At 44.9% G+C, this 17703-nt stretch overlaps 1 pseudogene; it reads right to left on the minus strand.

Moving 5' to 3' along the window:
- Positions 1-9817: 9817 nt before the first annotated feature.
- On the minus strand, positions 9818-11352 carry LOC140356619 (7-alpha-hydroxycholest-4-en-3-one 12-alpha-hydroxylase-like; annotated as a pseudogene).
- Positions 11353-17703: the final 6351 nt, after the last annotated feature.

Below are 17703 nucleotides of genomic sequence, written 5' to 3' on the forward strand. Positions count from 1 at the left end.
AAGCGCAGAAACCTGGAAGAGTCCATGGTGAAGTGAGGGATCTGACTCTCACAGGCGGACAGGCGGGATGGCGCTGGGGAGAGGGGTCCTTCCATGGTGGCCTTGACGTAGATGGATGGAGTTAGGTCTTCCAGGCTGAATTTACGCAGGCTTCATTTCATAAACATAGGAACTTTCTTTGGTGATTTGGTGCAACATAAAACAATGAACAACGATAAAACAACCTATATAAGTCAAAAAGAAAACAATTAAAATCTGCTATAGGATAAAAAAATTAAATTGGCTTACTGTGCACATGTTTTATAGTTGAATTTACATATGTAGTGCAGAAAGTGAACAGTGCAGTGGGTGATTCAATTATGATTAAGATAAGATAAGATATTCCTTTGTTGTCCACACATGGGGAAATTTCATTGTTTTAACGCAGGTAGATACAGAGGTAGATACAGAGGAAAATAACAGATCACTTATAGGAAGTTTGAAAAACACTCTCAATAGAAGATCTCTTATGAACAAAAAACTCCTATAAACAAAAACTCCCATTTCCCAACAAGGGATGGAGGGGAAAAATAATAAAGATAAAATAAATAAATAAATACCATTGCATGTGATCACGACAGTAATGGCACATGAATATGTGTCACGACAGTAATTGCACATGAATTGCACATGAATTGCACAGTAATTGCACATGAATATGACAGTATTTTGAGTGTTCAGAACTAACAGTGTTTGTTATACAGTCTGACAGCAGCAGAAGGAAAGACTTGCGAAACCTTTCCTTCACACAGCGAGGGTGGATCAGTCTCTCACTGAAGCTGCTCTCCAGAGCGGACAGAGTGTCCTGCAGAGGGTGAGACTCATGGTCCAGCATAGAGGTGAATCTAGCCAGGACCCTCCTGTCCCCCACCTCCTGCACCGAGTCCAGAGCACAGCCCAGGACGGAGCTGGACTTCTTGATGACTTTGTCCAGTCTCTTCCTCTCCCTCTCCGTAATGCTGCTGCTCCAGCAGGCCACACCATACAGGAGCTGATGCCACCACAGAGTCGTAGAAGGTCTTCAGGAGTGGCCCTGTCACTCCAAAAGACCTGAGTCTCCTCAGGAGGTAGAGCCGACTTCTGGCTCTTCCGGTACAGTGCATCTGTGTTGTGAGTTCAGTCCAGTTTGTGGTTCAGATGAACACCCAGGTACTTGTATGAGTCCACTCTCTCAATGTCCCGTCCCTGGATGTTCACTGGTGAGGGGGCAGTGGGGTGGCGTCTGCGGAAGTCCACCACCATCTCCTTGGTCTTCCCCGCGTTGATGAGGAGGTGGTTCTGCTGACACCAGTCCACAAAGTCCTGCGCCAATCCCCTGTACTCCGCATCATCGTCGTCACTGATGAGTCCGATGATGGCAGAGTCGTCAGAGAACTTCTACAGGACACAGCTGTCCGTGTCGTGTCTGAGGTCTGCAGTGTAAAGGGTGAAGAGAAAGGGCGCGAGGACAGTGCCCTGGGGCGCCCCCACGCTGCAGGTCCGAGTGTCAGACACAGTCTCACAAACTGGGGTCGGTCCGTGAGGTAGTCCAGGATCCACTCTGCCAGGTCATACTCCACACCAACCGTCTCCAGCTTGTCCCTCAGGAGCAGTGGCTGGATGGTGTTGAAGGCGCTGGAAAGATCGAAGAACAGGATCCTCACAGCGCTGCTAGGCTTTTCCAGGTGAGAGAGAGAGCGGTGCAGCAGGGAGATGACGGCGTCCTCCACTCCGATGCCAGGCCGATATGCAAACTGCAGCGGGTCCATGGCTGAGCTCACGGTGGAGCGAAGGTGGTCCAGGACAAGCCGCTCCAGTGTCTTCATCAGGTGGGACGTGAGAGCCACCGGCCTGAAGCTGTTGAGGTCTTTGGCGCTCGGTGTCTTGGGCTCTGGTACCAGACAGGAGGTCTTCCAGACCTGTGGTACCACCCTCAGCTTCAGGCTCATGTTGAAGACTTGCTCCACAACTCCACACAGTTCATCTGCACAGGATTTAAGGAGCCTGGGGCTGATGCCGTCAGGTCCTGCTGCCTTCCTCACTTTAATCCTCTTCAGCTCACTCCTCACCTGTGCTGCTGTGACAGTCAGTGGTTGACAGGGGGACTGTTTGCTGGAGGGATGGGTGAGTCCAGGCGAAGTGGGGAGCTGATGGTCCGGGGCAGATAAGCGAAGAGGAACAGATGCAGGGCATTGTCCAGCTGTGGAAGAGGGAAGATGCAGCTGTGCAGGGGGAGGGGCGGGTGACCGATCAAATCTCAAGAAGTGAGCATTTAAATCATTCACCAACTGTAGATCCCCCTCTGTCTGAGCAGGGGGGATTTTGAAGTCCAAGATGGTTTTCAGGCTTCTGCTGTTGTTCTTCTGCTGCAGCTGCTCCTCCATCCTCCTCTTGTAGCTGGCTTCCGCCTGCCTGATCTTCCTCCTCAGCTCCTTCTGCACAGTCCTCAGCTCCTCCTTGTTCCCTGACCTGAAGGCTCTCTTCTTCTCCTTCAGCAGAGCCTTCAGTTCACGGTTAATTCATGGCTTGTTGTTTGGAAACAAATGATACAATCGATGTTAAAAGTATAGTACAGTAGGCTACTGAATAACGGAGCTATCATAGTAGAAAAAGATTCAGTTGTAGTTATCTGGACACTGTTTTTAGAAAAACAAGAAGTTTCGACTCTCACCCAAGAGTCATTCTCAATCTGCAGATCAAGTCTGAGAACTAAGACATTTATACTACTCTGGGTAGGCCCTGCCCACCTGGGAACCTAATGATAATGGTCTGTCTGCTTTACAGTTTTGCTTGAAACTTATCTTCTTTGTACCTACCTAATCTTATTGTTAGCTGGCTGTAGTTCCCCCATCCCTGATGGGGACCTCAATAATAACGGAATGACCAGGGGCATCGTTTATAAAAGAGTGCATCAAATTTAGCTTGAAAGAGTACCGGAAAGCAAAAATGTAACGATCGCCAAAAAAAAGGCAATTTATAAAAACCTGCGCAACACACCTGTACGCATGTCTCTCTGTACGCACGTCTCTCTGTACGCACTTCTGTCTCTGTACGCACTTCTCTCTGTACGCACTTCTCTCTCTGTACGCACTTCTCTCTCTGTACGCACTTCTGTCTCTGTACGCACTTCTCTCTGTACGCACGTCTCTCTGTACGCACGTCTCTCTGTACGCACTTCTCTCTCTGTACGCACGTCTCTCTGTACGCACTTCTCTCTCTGTACGCACTTCTCTCTCTGTACGCACTTCTCTCTCTGTACGCACTTCTCTCTCTGTACGCACTTCTGTCTCTGTACGCACTTCTCTCTGTACGCACGTCTCTCTGTACGCACTTCTCTCTCTGTACGCACGTCTCTCTGTACGCACTTCTCTCTCTGTACGCACTTCTGTCTCTGTACGCACTTCTCTCTGTACGCACGTCTCTCTGTACGCACTTCTCTCTCTGTACGCACGTCTCTCTGTACGCACTTCTCTCTCTGTACGCACTTCTGTCTCTGTACGCACTTCTCTCTGTACGCACGTCTCTCTGTACGCACTTCTCTCTCTGTACGCACGTCTCTCTGTACGCACTTCTCTCTCTGTACGCACTTCTGTCTCTGTACGCACTTCTCTCTGTACGCACGTCTCTCTGTACGCACTTCTCTCTCTGTACGCACGTCTCTCTGTACGCACTTCTCTCTCTGTACGCACTTCTGTCTCTGTACGCACTTCTCTCTGTACGCACGTCTCTCTGTACGCACTTCTCTCTCTGTACGCACGTCTCTCTGTACGCACTTCTCTCTCTGTACGCACTTCTGTCTCTGTACGCACTTCTCTCTGTACGCACGTCTCTCTGTACGCACTTCTCTCTCTGTACGCACGTCTCTCTGTACGCACTTCTCTCTCTGTACGCACTTCTGTCTCTGTACGCACTTCTCTCTGTACGCACGTCTCTCTGTACGCACTTCTCTCTCTGTACGCACGTCTCTCTGTACGCACTTCTCTCTCTGTACGCACTTCTGTCTCTGTACGCACTTCTCTCTGTACGCACGTCTCTCTGTACGCACTTCTCTCTCTGTACGCACGTCTCTCTGTACGCACTTCTCTCTCTGTACGCACTTCTGTCTCTGTACGCACTTCTCTCTGTACGCACGTCTCTCTGTACGCACTTCTCTCTCTGTACGCACGTCTCTCTGTACGCACTTCTCTCTCTGTACGCACTTCTGTCTCTGTACGCACTTCTCTCTCTGTACGCACGTCTCTCTGTACGCACTTCTCTCTCTGTACGCACGTCTCTCTGTACGCACTTCTCTCTCTGTACGCACTTCTGTCTCTGTACGCACTTCTCTCTGTACGCACGTCTCTCTGTACGCACTTCTCTCTCTGTACGCACGTCTCTCTGTACGCACTTCTCTCTCTGTACGCACTTCTGTCTCTGTACGCACTTCTCTCTCTGTACGCACGTCTCTCTGTACGCACTTCTCTCTCTGTACGCACGTCTCTCTGTACGCACTTCTCTCTCTGTACGCACGTCTCTCTGTACGCACTTCTCTCTCTGTACGCACGTCTCTCTGTACGCACTTCTCTCTCTGTACGCACGTCTCTCTGTACGCACTTCTCTCTTACAAATTGGCGCAGTAATTCCCCGCCCTCATATGCAAAATATGGTTATGCAAATCACTAAATTAACATATTTATTATATTCATAAGGGAGAGACGCGGTGCTACAGATGGACAAGATTAGAAATAAAATATGAAGAATAAAAATATATATTTTATTTAGTTGGTTTGAATTTGATATCGATTATTTGAAAGTGATGATTAATTAAAAAGATTGCAACATATTATTTCAGCTCTCCTCAGTAATTTTACATATTTTAGTCATATTTGGTGGAGCTCTATGGTAACGCACAGGGGAGGGGACAAAATCTGAGTCAACTTTTGTTCAGCTCAGAATTGGACTAACAAGAACAAGACTACTTTGTGAAGGACAAACTCGCTTTGATCAGCAAATAGTTTTACAGTTTTACTACTTTTAGGTGAAGTGTATTTTGATGCACTTTTATTACAAAGCAGATGACTATTCTTCTGTATTTAGAAGACGATTAAAGAAGTGCAACAGAGGAATGAAATCTAACCTGGTTATTAAACCCCAGCACCAGTACCTTGTCAATGCCTCGTGAGTAAACGTGCCTCAGACATCAGTATCAGAGAAAGCCTTAGTCGTCGGAGGAAGCAGCTCACCTGTTGGTGCACACAGAGGAGAGCAGCGTCTTACGCGCTGATGACTCGACTCTTCTCAGGCAGTTGCTCATTGAAGAGCTTTGAAGAGTACAATGGTTTTGAATCTCTCTCTCTACAAACAAAAACATCAGATATCAACTGTTAATTCTTTCTTTTGTTTGATCAGCAACAGATCTAAATAAAAAAAATTGACCAATTTCAGTGATCTGACTCCATAAAAAAAAAAAAAAGGGTCACATTTATGTGGGGACCAAGAAGTAGAGTTATGAAGCCTGCGTAAATTCAGCCTGGAAGACCTAACTCCATCCATCACGTCAAGGCCTCCATGGAAGGACCCCTCTCCCCAGCGCCATCGTCACACTCAAGCGGGCGCCCGCCTGTCCGTCTGTGAGAGTCAGATCCCTCACTTCACCATGGACTCTTCCAGGTTTCTGCGCTCATCCCAAAGAGGTTATGCAGTTTTTCCAAGCCAAGAAGTAGGGTGAAAGGTCAGGGGGCGTCTGTACCATGGCCCTCGCACCTGCTCCTCATCCCAAATCAACGCTCCCAGTGACTCCTCCCCTGCTCCCAATCAGCACCAGGCGGTCGCATTTAAGCCCTCAGGCAGATGGCTCGGCCGCTAAAACCGTACTGCGACCCACCACCTCCCCAGCTCCTCCTCTACATTCCCCTCATTCTCTACCTCCTCTTAACATCTACCACCACCAGTCTCCAGGCTCCGAGGGGAGACATCTAATACGATTAGATCATGGAGTGCCCATGATTGCAACGTCTTCCGCCGGGGTCTGAGCGCCAAATAACTCTTGAATAAAGCTTGCTCAACAGTCCATTCTCGTGGTCTCTTTGTCTCTCCAGGGTGAAATAGCTTAGACTAATACATTCCCCACTAACTCCCCAATAAGTTACCCACAATCCCAAATTCTATGCAACGCCACCTGATTAGGGGTCCAGGAAATGACCACTAAAATTTAGCCCACTATAATTGGGGCATCAAAGTAAAAGGACTGACTGACCAGAAACAGGAAGTATGAAAATTACACTATTTATTTTGACAGATATTAAATTAGACACATTTTAATCACCAATATTCTAAAAGCAGACCATAAACCATGCACTCTCTCACTTACACATAAAACCTGGTCTTTAATAGAAAAATGTTTAGAAACTAGCAATTGACTCGCAGATGAAAAGACACTCCAATATCACACCACTTGGTGCGCGCTAGCGGTACCGTTTCCGACCAAACTATTTCACAGGGCTCGGTGTAACGCGGGGTGTAGGCATTAAACTGCGCCAACAATGTGGAGGAGCAGGAAGGTGATCCTTCACAAAAAGGGGAGGCTCGAGCCAATCCTGTAGCACTCTAGCGGCGAGACACCGCGTAGCAGTGGTAAGAAACGGCCAGTGTGCACGGAGCAGCACAGGGTAATTAAATGTGTGGTTAGGGCAAGGGTGTCATCACCATTTTGCGACACCTAGTGGCCGTATACGGAAGCTTTTTTTCCATTACATTACAGTCTGTTCCACTTCACATGTAGTATAGTCTGCTCAAAGATAGTGTTTGACCATAAAATAAATAACCCTAACCCTACTTTGTCTGGTTAAAACTAGCTAAAAATGGCTTTGTATTCTAGTCTGACTATGCCAGACTAGAATACAACCCACAACTCAATTCTCAGTTTGTTTTCTCATATGTCTTCTGTTGGCCAAAGGGGTGAGGTAATTGTCCCGAAAACCCCCCACATGATTCATTTTAGTGGAGTCAATGCCTGAGATATTATTGACTGAAACAGTAGGCATCAAGTGCAAAGGATTCCTACTCATTCAATAATTAAAAGTCAATATTATATTATATTTGGGGTCAAATATGATTTTGAACTCATTTTAAATGTAGTGAAGATTGAGTAAAAGTGTATCCTGGCCTTCCCCCGGCGCTCTGACCTTCATTTTGGTCCACAATATTTAGTATGTCCTCTTTTTTCATCAAAGCCTCGTGAGAGACAGGAGCGCCTCGTACGTGTGACGTGTGAGAGACAGGAGCGCCTCGTGAGAGACAGGAGCGCCTCGTATGTGTGAGAGACAGGAGCGCCTCGTACGTGTGAGAGACAGGAGCGCCTCGTGAGAGACAGGAGCGCCTCGTACGTGTCGAGCTGTGCAGAACCGTGTATCCACATGTGAACGTTGAAGCCGGTAAGATCGCTGGCTTAATCTGAACTGTTTTAAGCTGTGGCCAGCATGTGCGATGTTGTGATGGTTAATGTGTTGCGGGCGTCGCTGCGTGTTAAAGGGGCGGGGTCAGCGTGGGTTCTTGTCTGGGTCTTTGGTCTGGCTGTAAATATGAATAAAGTAAGTGTTATGTTGTGGTGTGATGTATTTGGCATTAAGTAAATACAAAGTAAAGTCAAAGTAATATTGCTTAATTGCAGCATTCATTAATTGGAGTTTACATTTTGTAATAGTATTTTGTATTTGTATTCTACAGTTGTTAAATATGGTCTGGCGTTCAATGCTGCTAATATGATGTATTATCTTGATGTGTTGTGTAAAATATTTTCATATTCTACTTTTGATACTGCTAAGTTGATTGCTTTATAGTGGTTCTAGTTGACTTTTATGCTAGTTTTTGTAACTGTTATTTTACACTGTGACTTAATTATTTACACTGGTGTTTTGTCTGTTTGAAGGTTTTTACCTGACTTTTGATGCCAATGGATCTTCAACATTAAAGAGTGGAAATGTGTCTAAAGGCAAAACATAGTATCAGCTGAAACAGCTGCTTTGACCCTTGACCCCGACTGACTCTGTCAACAACACTCAACAACACTCTTGTTCCTCAAGTAAAACACATGTATGTGTGTTAACTGTTAAGCTATAGTTTAGCAGCTAGCTCGTAGCTAGTAGCTTGTGAGATCTGTTAAAAACAGTGAATAAAGCAGACAAGTTGAGTTTATTTCACTCTGCAGTTAAGCCTTGTGTTTGATAGTCGTCCTTGTTCAAGTGCCTTCAACTTAATTTAGCCAAGTAGTGTCGAAGTTTAGTCTATACAGACTGCGAGAGGCGAAGATCGTTCTCAAGTTCTTTATTTGATGAAAACATGGAAAAACAGGCAAAACAGTAGCGTGTTGTTTGTCTTGCAGCTGAGATTCGACTCTTCACAAGATTTAGCTGTGTTTTAAATCGCTGTTGCTTGGGTCTGAGAAAAATGGCCAGACCGCTATGACGTCCGCTTTAAGATTGTTACTAGACTAGTCCACAGATAATCAGAAAATACACAGAATAGTTCAAATACACAGAATAGTTCATTGTGACCCATATGCAGCAAGATCGTCGTGGCGCATGATAAATAGGACACAGACATGACAATAATTTGATCAATATCCACAGTAGCTTGTGTTATGCTGTTATAACATTTTGCAAATATGGCATGGTTCAGGTCCGGACCTAATGAGTCCGGACCTGAACCTAAACCTCTGGATTTGAATCCGGACCTGAACCTGAACGTGGGTTTAGGTCTGCATCCCTAATTGGAAATGGGCAAATTTGACCGACTATGGACCCAGTGAGACTTTTTTAAAACATCTGTTACATAATCACATTTCTTATGTTGGTTGATGTCTATTTGTAATTTTATTTTTATTCTAAATTTTACTGTATCACAATATCTAACTTGTTTAAATACATCTGGACAGCCACTCTACTAAATATATTGAAATGAAATAGGAAGGAGAGGGTAACTTCCGATTTATCGCCATCGTTTTCTGCATTAGCCAAATTTCACTTCTCTGAGCCTCTGTGCGTTTCACCGTCCCTTCATGCAATACATTGCACTTGGTTGTTGTTAGATGCAAGGAAATATGGCTGTTAAGTCATTTTTTGTTGAAAAATTATTATTTTCTTTATAAATCTTTGCGTCTGCATTATCTCTTATCCAATCATCTCGTTCAAAAGCGTGCAGTAAAAGCAAGCCACAATTCAACAAAATTTTTCAAACACAATTAATCTTCATTTCTTGTTAACTTTTTATTGTTATGAAAAAGTGACATTCATTATAATAATACATAATATCTTGAAATTTTATAAAATCATTTGGTAGCAATGATACATGAACAATTAGCCTACCGTAATTTCCGCGATATAAGGCGCACTTAAAAGCCTTTAATTTTCTCAAAAAATGATAATCCAGTGCGCCTTATATATGGATTAATTCATATCTCGCAGCAACTGCCAAAAGGTTACAAAGAAAAGCTGGCGACTTTCCGCACATATTGCATTAATAAAGTTCAACTCACTGACTTATACTTAACTTGTTTTGTTTCGCTTAATGCGCCTTATAGTCCGGTGTGCTTTATAAATGAAAAAATATCGAAAATAGACCATTCATTGACAGTGCGCCTCATAATCCAGTGCCCCTTATGGTGTGGAAAATACGGTACAACATTTTCACCCATTATTGAATTGATTACAGTCTTGGTATCAGCCGTAGTAAAACAAGCACATCTAAGGTCTCAGATCAACAGTTATTGTCATAGTACATATTTTGGAACGTGAAAAAATAATCAATGAATAACGTTACATTTGTTGTATTTAGTTCCTAAGCCTGTAACAAAACTTGACTTCTCTGTCCGGGTGCATGGTTCCAAATCCCCACCGTCCGGGGTCAACTTGTGGTATCGTCTCATCTGGATTTATCAGCTCAAAGTCGTAGTAGATCAGCATGAGGAAAATAAACTGCTTGAGCTCGTTAGTGGCAAAGAAGCGTCCAGGACACATGGACACTCCAGACCCCCAAGGCATGCTGTAGTACTTGACCTTCTTCCCTCCTTTGTAGAAATCTGTTTTCTTGGTACCGTCTGGAGTGAGGAACCGGTCGTACTTGAAGGTGTACGGATCAGGGTGGATCTCAGGGTCAACATGAACAGCAATGTAAGGAAAAAGAGCCATGCGGTCTCCTTTGCGGATACAAAACTGCCGACCATCAGCCATTTTCAGGGTCATATCTTGAAGGACCGATCTGGTGAGGAGCGGTGCTGCCACAAGACGAAGAGTTTCTTCAACAGCGCTGTCGAGAACTGGTGTTTTCATGAGCATTTCATAGGTTATGTCGACAAGAGGACCACTAGGTCGGACCTCCTGCCCCGACTCCTTCAGAACTTGATCTACTTCTTTTCTCAAAGCCTCCTCTGCTACTGGGTGCTTCATGATGTAGAGCAGAAGCCAGAATGATGAAGGTCCAGTGTTGCCCTGAGCGCCCCAGAGCAGTCATCCCCATCATTGACTCTGGCATACCTTCCTCTCTTTTCATGTTTTGAATGTCCCATATCCAGCCACTAACATTGTCTTTGCTTCTCATTTTCTTCGTGGACAAAGTATCCCAAAAGATACTCATCAGTCTGAAAGCCTCTCTCCTTCCGCTTGGGGGCAGGACGCCATAAGCTAAATTAGGAAAAAGCTGGTCGTATTTGCGGAATTCATGAAACAAAACTTCAGACTCAGCTCTGTCTTTAGCCTTGGCTTTCTCTTCGTCTCCTTCAGTCTCTGATGTTGAGTTGCCATACAGAGCCAGGTAACCAGCTCGGAACACAATGTTGTAGCAATAATTAAAAAGTCCATCTTCTGTCCAGGTGTTTTGGTTTGCAGCAGAGCCAAGATTGGACAGCATGAGATTCTGCAAATTACTCATCATAGATTCTGTCATTATCTGCAGTCCGTGACCTTTAAGGTGCTTCTGACTAGACGCCTCAAGGACTGAGTGATCAAATAAAGACTCATAGCCAAAGACTCGTTGAACTAGCTGCTTTGCAAATGCATTAAAGTTCAGTTTTTCTCTGCTTTCTTTGACAAATTCTCCAATTGACAAAGGGTCTTGAAGAAATGTCATATAAAAACCTCCCAGCTGTATTGTGAAAACATCACCATGTTTTTGTCTCATTCTCTGTAGAAATTTGGCAGTGTCCCTCCTGAACTCCAGGACATGGCCCAGCCAAGGAATCCAACCTTTATCTAGAGGAGGCTCTCCTGGACGTCTTTGTCTAAAAACTCCCAGAATGTACAGTCCACCAAAAATACAGGCTAGAAAGCCTAGAAGTAAAAGCAGCAGCAGACCCATGACTGACAGCTTGTTGGTTCTTGTTGAGACACGCTTTTTAATGGAATGGCTTATGTAATGGAAAATAGGCCATGTCATGTCATTGTATCTATGTTGTTTTTCTGTGTACAGATAATATATGAATATGGGTTACTAATAAATGTGAATATAAGAATATGGGTTACTGATAAATGTGGTCCGGCATACTCTGTATCGTGGAGTCATGCGCCAAGACGTTGATTATGTGTCAAGTCACCTCCGGGCTTGTACGCTGTAGTTCATTAGCATCAGGCGCAGTGCAAACAAACGCCCTGTGTACACATGTGATGCTGTTAAAGTGAAGTTGATCAATTAAACTTATTCATTGATATATATTAGTATATCACTTTTGATTAATTATTACACGAATTAATAAAATATTTTTAATTCAACAACAGATTTTTTTTTTAGGTTTGCAAGTCCTTCAGGATGATATACCAAAAACATTATTGCCAAATGTATAGTGTCCTGTTGTTGCTGGATTTTCAGTTTCTACTGTGCTTTCAGAGACACTTGGCACCACCAGAAGTCCAGCATTTTGAGAGCGAAGAGCTCTGTTTGGAAGATATGGTACTGTAGCATCTTTGAGGTAGGATAGGGCCATGTAATGTATTGCTTTGTAGGTCAGAGAAGCCAGGCCTGGGGTGGGTGCTCGACGGCAAGCGTCTGGTAGCCAGTTCTTTCCCCACGGGGCCCGCCCGGAGGATCCGTAAGGGGCGGGTGTAGAGTTATCTGGGCGGCCGTCGACGGCAGGGGCCTCGACGACTAGATCTCCGAACACAGAAACTCTGGGGACATAGAATGTTGCCTCGCTGGGGGGGGGGGGGGGGGGGGGGGGGGGGGGGGTGGTCAAACACAACCAGTGATGGTTGTGTTTGAGCAGGGTCTGAGCCATAATAAATGGAGGTAGACTTACTCTGTGACTTGGGCCCTGTAGTGCCTCTTGGGTTGCTTCTCTCTTGGCGTGGCTTGTCTGCCAGCTGAGGTTGAGAGGTGTGTCTTGACAGCTGAAAAACCTGTGATTTCCGTTCCAGCCATTCCAAGATGTCATACATGCTGTATGTGCGGCTGCTACCAGTGCGGATGATACCACGTGTGATGCAGTACTCGATGAAACTGTCCCTGTAGCTTGGAGGGAGCTTGGTGAGTAGTCTGTCGACATGTGAACCACACTGAAGCTCACTGGCTGCAACATCATCTATAGAGCTGAGGAGACCGACCAAGCTCAATACTGCTAGTGAGAAATCTTCGAAGGCCTGAGTGTCACCGGCCCTAATAGGAGGGCAATTAAGTATGGCACTCAACTCACTCTAGACTAACTGCCTAGGTTGTCCGTACCTCTGTTCCAGCGCCCTCATAGCACTAGTGTAGGGAGTGCAGTCATGAATGTAGCGCCGGGCCACCTGTGCAGCGCACGGATGCTCTAAATGGTCTTGCAGGATGTGGAATTTATACTCCTCTGTGAGATGAGTATGTGGGCCAAGAAGACTGTCTAGCCCCTTCTTCAGCAATGCAAAGTCACTCTCTCTGCCTGACCTGAACGTCGCCAGCTTAGGTTTAGGGATGCCATATGATGAATCTACTATAATTTCCATCAAGTTTGGCGGGGTTACATCTGCGGTAGGAGGATGATAGGCATTGGCTATATCAGTGGGCGGAGCAACATATTGTTGGTTAAGGGCAATAGGCTGCTGTACTCCTGCCACCCGTGACGACTGATACAAGGGTGTAGAGTAGTGCCTACTGACATCTGCAGGCGCATGAGGCTGTGCAGAGTTAACCTGGTTAGAGATGTGGTCCCGACTTGGCTCCATTCTTTCAAGCTGCATTGATTGGGCTACTGGAACGGCAGGTTGTCGCTCAGGATGAATAGCATGATTGGCTCTAGGTGGGGGAGCAGATAGTGGAGCAGGCCGAACCATCGGAATAACTTTCGGATGCGGAGCAGGCTGGACAATAAAGCTTGTATTTACTGCAGCAGGTTGCACTGGCCTAAGCAACAGGTTCTCATGCGTTTCGGTGTCCTGCCTTGAGGTTGATGCTGGTTCAGCTGTAGGCGGAAGAGAAGAAACTCTGTCTGGTGCAGGCACATCACTGCGCTGAGGAGAAGGGCTACTTGACGTACAGTCACGCTCTAGGTTTTCCACGCGCTTGGTTAATGCACTGCTGGTTTCCGTCATGGTGACTTGCATCTCTTTCATGGTTGTCAGCACTTTGTCCCAAGCATTCTCCATCTTCTCCCATCTAGATCTCTCCTCCTTGTCTGATTCTACTGAAATGCTGTCAGATAAGTCCTCTGGATCAGATAAGCCATGTTTGTAGTCTGCCAGATGTCCTGGAAGCTTCCTGCTCCTGCGTGGACGGTGACTACGCTCTGGACTCTTCTCCTGAGGGGCCTCATCTGGATTCTGTGGAGTTGTCATCTCGTTGACTCAGCCAAAGATTATCCGGCTCGAAGGACCACTTGTGCGATACTATGTGCGTCCGGTATGCACTGATTACTGACAAATCTTCAGCTGAGTCTTCCTCGGTCAGAAGGAACAGACAACTCCAGTTCACACTTTGAACATTTATTGAGGGGATGAAACATTGGGAGGAGGAGGTCTATATACAGATGGGTTGAGAGGAAAGGTGCGTGGGTGTGGGTGTGTGTGCTTATCTGAAAAGAAAAAATAATAAAAACGGTGTCAGGAGCAGTCACAAACAGGTTGCATTGAATATGGATAAAGGCATGTAGTTACACTCGGCGACCACCAGAGGGAGCCTTGATGCAGTTACACTCGGCGACCACCAGAGGGAGCCATAGTGTAATTGCATTCCGCGACCACCAGAGGGAGCCATCATGCAGTTGCATTAAATGACCACCAGAGGGAGCCATAGCTTACAAGCAGTTACAGGTAAAGCTTAACTCTATAGGAAGTAAACTGCACAAATATACATAAGGGACTATTTACCAGGAAACATACAGGACAGAGGATTGGATTATGGACATGCATGTGTAGAATTGAAGAACTATTTGTAGGTAGTAACAGGTGGAGCAGAGCCGCGCGCTATCGCTTTAACAGGCACGCAAACAAGCATCTGCGCTCTAACTTATAGAACGTCAATATGGATACATGGTTACAAACAATACTCACATCATATGGACGCACACGGTACCTATACACACAGGATAAGGTTGGATAAAAGGGCAAGATAAAAGACAGCGAACCTGGACTCTGCTCCCCACACGGTGGCTGCCCACGAGTCCGAAGGTTTATTGGTCCGAAGGTTCACGAGTCCGAAAATTCCGAAATTTTAAGGTTCACATGTCCGAAGTTTCATTAGTCTGAAGGTTCACAAGTCCGAAATTTCACTGAAATTTTGAAAATTTCAGAGAAATTTTAAGGTTCACATGTCCGTGTTCATTAGTCCGAAGGTTCACGAGTCCGAAGGTGTGAGTCTGCGCAGCGGGCTCTACTCACCTCCCTTTGCCCCACACACTGCTTTTTGGACTTTTCTAGTGTTGATGCACTTTTTATGATTAAACTCACGTATTTTCCATAACCGACTTGTTTCTGTGCATAGCCTGAGCTCCTTATCGTATTATTAATGAATGAATTAACTCAAATAGTCCAGCAGTTTCGGCCGCGCGCCGCGGCTCTGCAGACACTCCCGTCTTGGCCAGCTGAATTTCCTTTTTGACTACCAATCCTACGGTGATCGGATCACGCGTTTCTATAAATACATATATCATTTCTATACTTATGATAAAATGAAGGCATGGAACGGAGGATTCGAGATGTTCCCTTGTTATTTTCACATACACAGTACAACTTGCGGTGCCTCCTGTGAGCAGCTGGTACATTAAACGTGACGAGCCCCAGTGCGTGTCTTCGTGCTTTGTGCACATTTTACAGACTGACTACATCCCGATGCCGTCTGCACCTTCACTTTAGCCTATGAGGAACCTTCGGACTAGTGAACCTTCGGTCTCGTCACAGTGATGGCAAAAACAGTAATGGAAAAAAAACACGGCATACGGGCCTTAAGGAACTACAATGAACCCTGTTGCATTGTGGGATGTGTAGTTCCTTCCCGGGGGACTTTTAACAAAATAAAAATAAACAAAATAAAATAAAAAAAAAGGTGCTGCCCTTCCAACACATATAAAACATACAATCAACACACTACATGGTGTTAAAAGCCAGAGAAAACAGACGGGTTTTTAGAAGCGATTTAAAAAGAGGCAGTGAGGAGGCTTTTCTTATGGGGAGTGGCAGTTTGTTCCACAGTTTTGGAGCTGCCACTGCAAAGGCTCGTTCACCTCTGACCTTTAGCCTAGCCTGTGGCACTGCAAGGAGTAGCTGGTCAGCTGACCTGAGGGAACGGCTGGGAGTGTAGGGGTGTAGCAGCTCGGAGAGGTAAGGAGGGGCAAGACCATTTAAGGCTTTAAAAGTAAATAAAAGAGTTTTAAAATTAATCCTAAAATGGACGGGCTCCAGTGGAGTGAAGCTAAAATAGGCGAAATGTGCTCATATTTTCTTGTTCCAATTAAAAGACGGGCAGCAGCATTTTGGACCAGTTGGAGACGAGCAATTGAGGACCCACTAACCCCCATATAGAGAGCATTGCAGTAATCCAGCCGAGTGGTGACAAAGGCGTGGATTACGGTTTCAAAATGCTGTCTCTGAAGGACTGGTTTTATTTTTGCCAGCTGCCTCAACTGGAAGAAGCTTGACTTCACGACAGCTTTTATCTAGCTGTCCAGTTTAAGGTCTGGGTCCACTTTCACCCCCAGATTGCTCATGATAGTTTTTTGATACTGGGCTAGAGACTCCTTGGCCTTGGCTCATTTTCTGCGAAGAACACATATCAGACCAAATTTTCATTGACCGCACACCGTAACCCCCCCTACACATTTATATTAAATACATGGTGTTCGGGTCTACTGGACCCAGGGAACCTAAAAGGTCCTGTGTACCTTCATTCTGTCCTCCTTGTGTGTGTGTGTGTGTGTGTGTGTGTGTGTGCGTGTGTGTGTGTGTGTGTGTGTGTGTGTGTGTGTGTGTGCGTGCGTGTGTGTGTGGTGAGTGAGTGAGTGAGTGAGTGGGCCTGCTGTAATTGTGTGAGTAGGTGGGCCCAAGATGGACCGGAAGACTCAATATACGTGCATCAAGTGCAACAAATACGTTTGCAACAGACACACAACCAAACTGTGTCATTCATGTGTTGTGTAGGCAATGTGTTCAATGGCTCTAGACTGACATAATCACTGCATGTGTTCAGCTTGCGTTGTATAAACTGTGTTTTGCTATTAAAATGACCTGATTACTAATAAAATTCATGGAAATTCAAATAAATAAAAGTTTATCGTCATGAAAAACATTGCTTCATTTGTAAATTAGTTTGATTTTGCTCACTCTTATCTTGGGTATAATTGAATTCCTTGATTTTACTAAGAAAAAACAAAAAAACGAGTAGCATTTTAATTCATAAATGTGTGATAACAAAGTTAGAGGGCTAATAGTAAACATTTTTGATGTTTATATTGCTTCTAATTGGGACAAAGTAAACATCTGTTGAGTATTTTACCATAAAATTGTTTTATTGGGTTTAATTAAAACCCCCAAAATACAGCGGGTCCAACAGACCCGGAACACCAGCTGAGTAACAAAACAATGAACACCATACAAGGGTTAAATAACATTTCCATAGAAACTACATAACATTTACAACTGATTATCTATGTATTTCAAGAACTACCCCTTTTGGATAAAATATATTTATTTGTCCTGTAGAGATGATTAACCAATAATCAAGTCTGGATTTAGCTGAGTTTGAAAGAAGAATGTTGTTTTGCACAGTTCATCAGTCCTTATCCTTATGTGTGCTTTACTGATTTAGATGCAGAGAGTCATATTTAAAAAGGAGTCTGTCGCGCTCGTTTCAATTAAGATTCGATTAACTGCACAGCCTTAAAGCACACTGCAATTAATCTTATTGCATGCGGTTTGAAATGTTGTGCCTTTTCTCTGAAGATGGTGGATGATGGTCTTGCAAGATTGCACCCACAGCACGTTGTAGTTGAATCAAAACCCCCATTTGATAAAGTATGGTCCAACCCCCAATTGTAATCTAGTTTATCCAAAAAGTTAGAGCAAAAAGTGCACTTGCAACGCAGGCTGTGCTATGATACACAACTATTTAGACGACATATGAGCCTCTAATTAAAGCATCTTGCCTGTCCCACTGAGTCTCATAACACAGCAGCACACAAACAGAGTTGTATTATGGTGACAAATATAAGCCTAATTGAGTTAACTGTATGTGTAACGAACGCTGTCTTCCATAATCGCT

The sequence above is a fragment of the Eucyclogobius newberryi genome, unplaced genomic scaffold (genome assembly GCF_026437365.1).
Source record: "Eucyclogobius newberryi isolate DKJ021-1_F unplaced genomic scaffold, fEucNew1.0.hap1 SCAF_12, whole genome shotgun sequence".
In the NCBI taxonomy this organism is placed as follows: domain Eukaryota; kingdom Metazoa; phylum Chordata; class Actinopteri; order Gobiiformes; family Gobiidae; genus Eucyclogobius; species Eucyclogobius newberryi.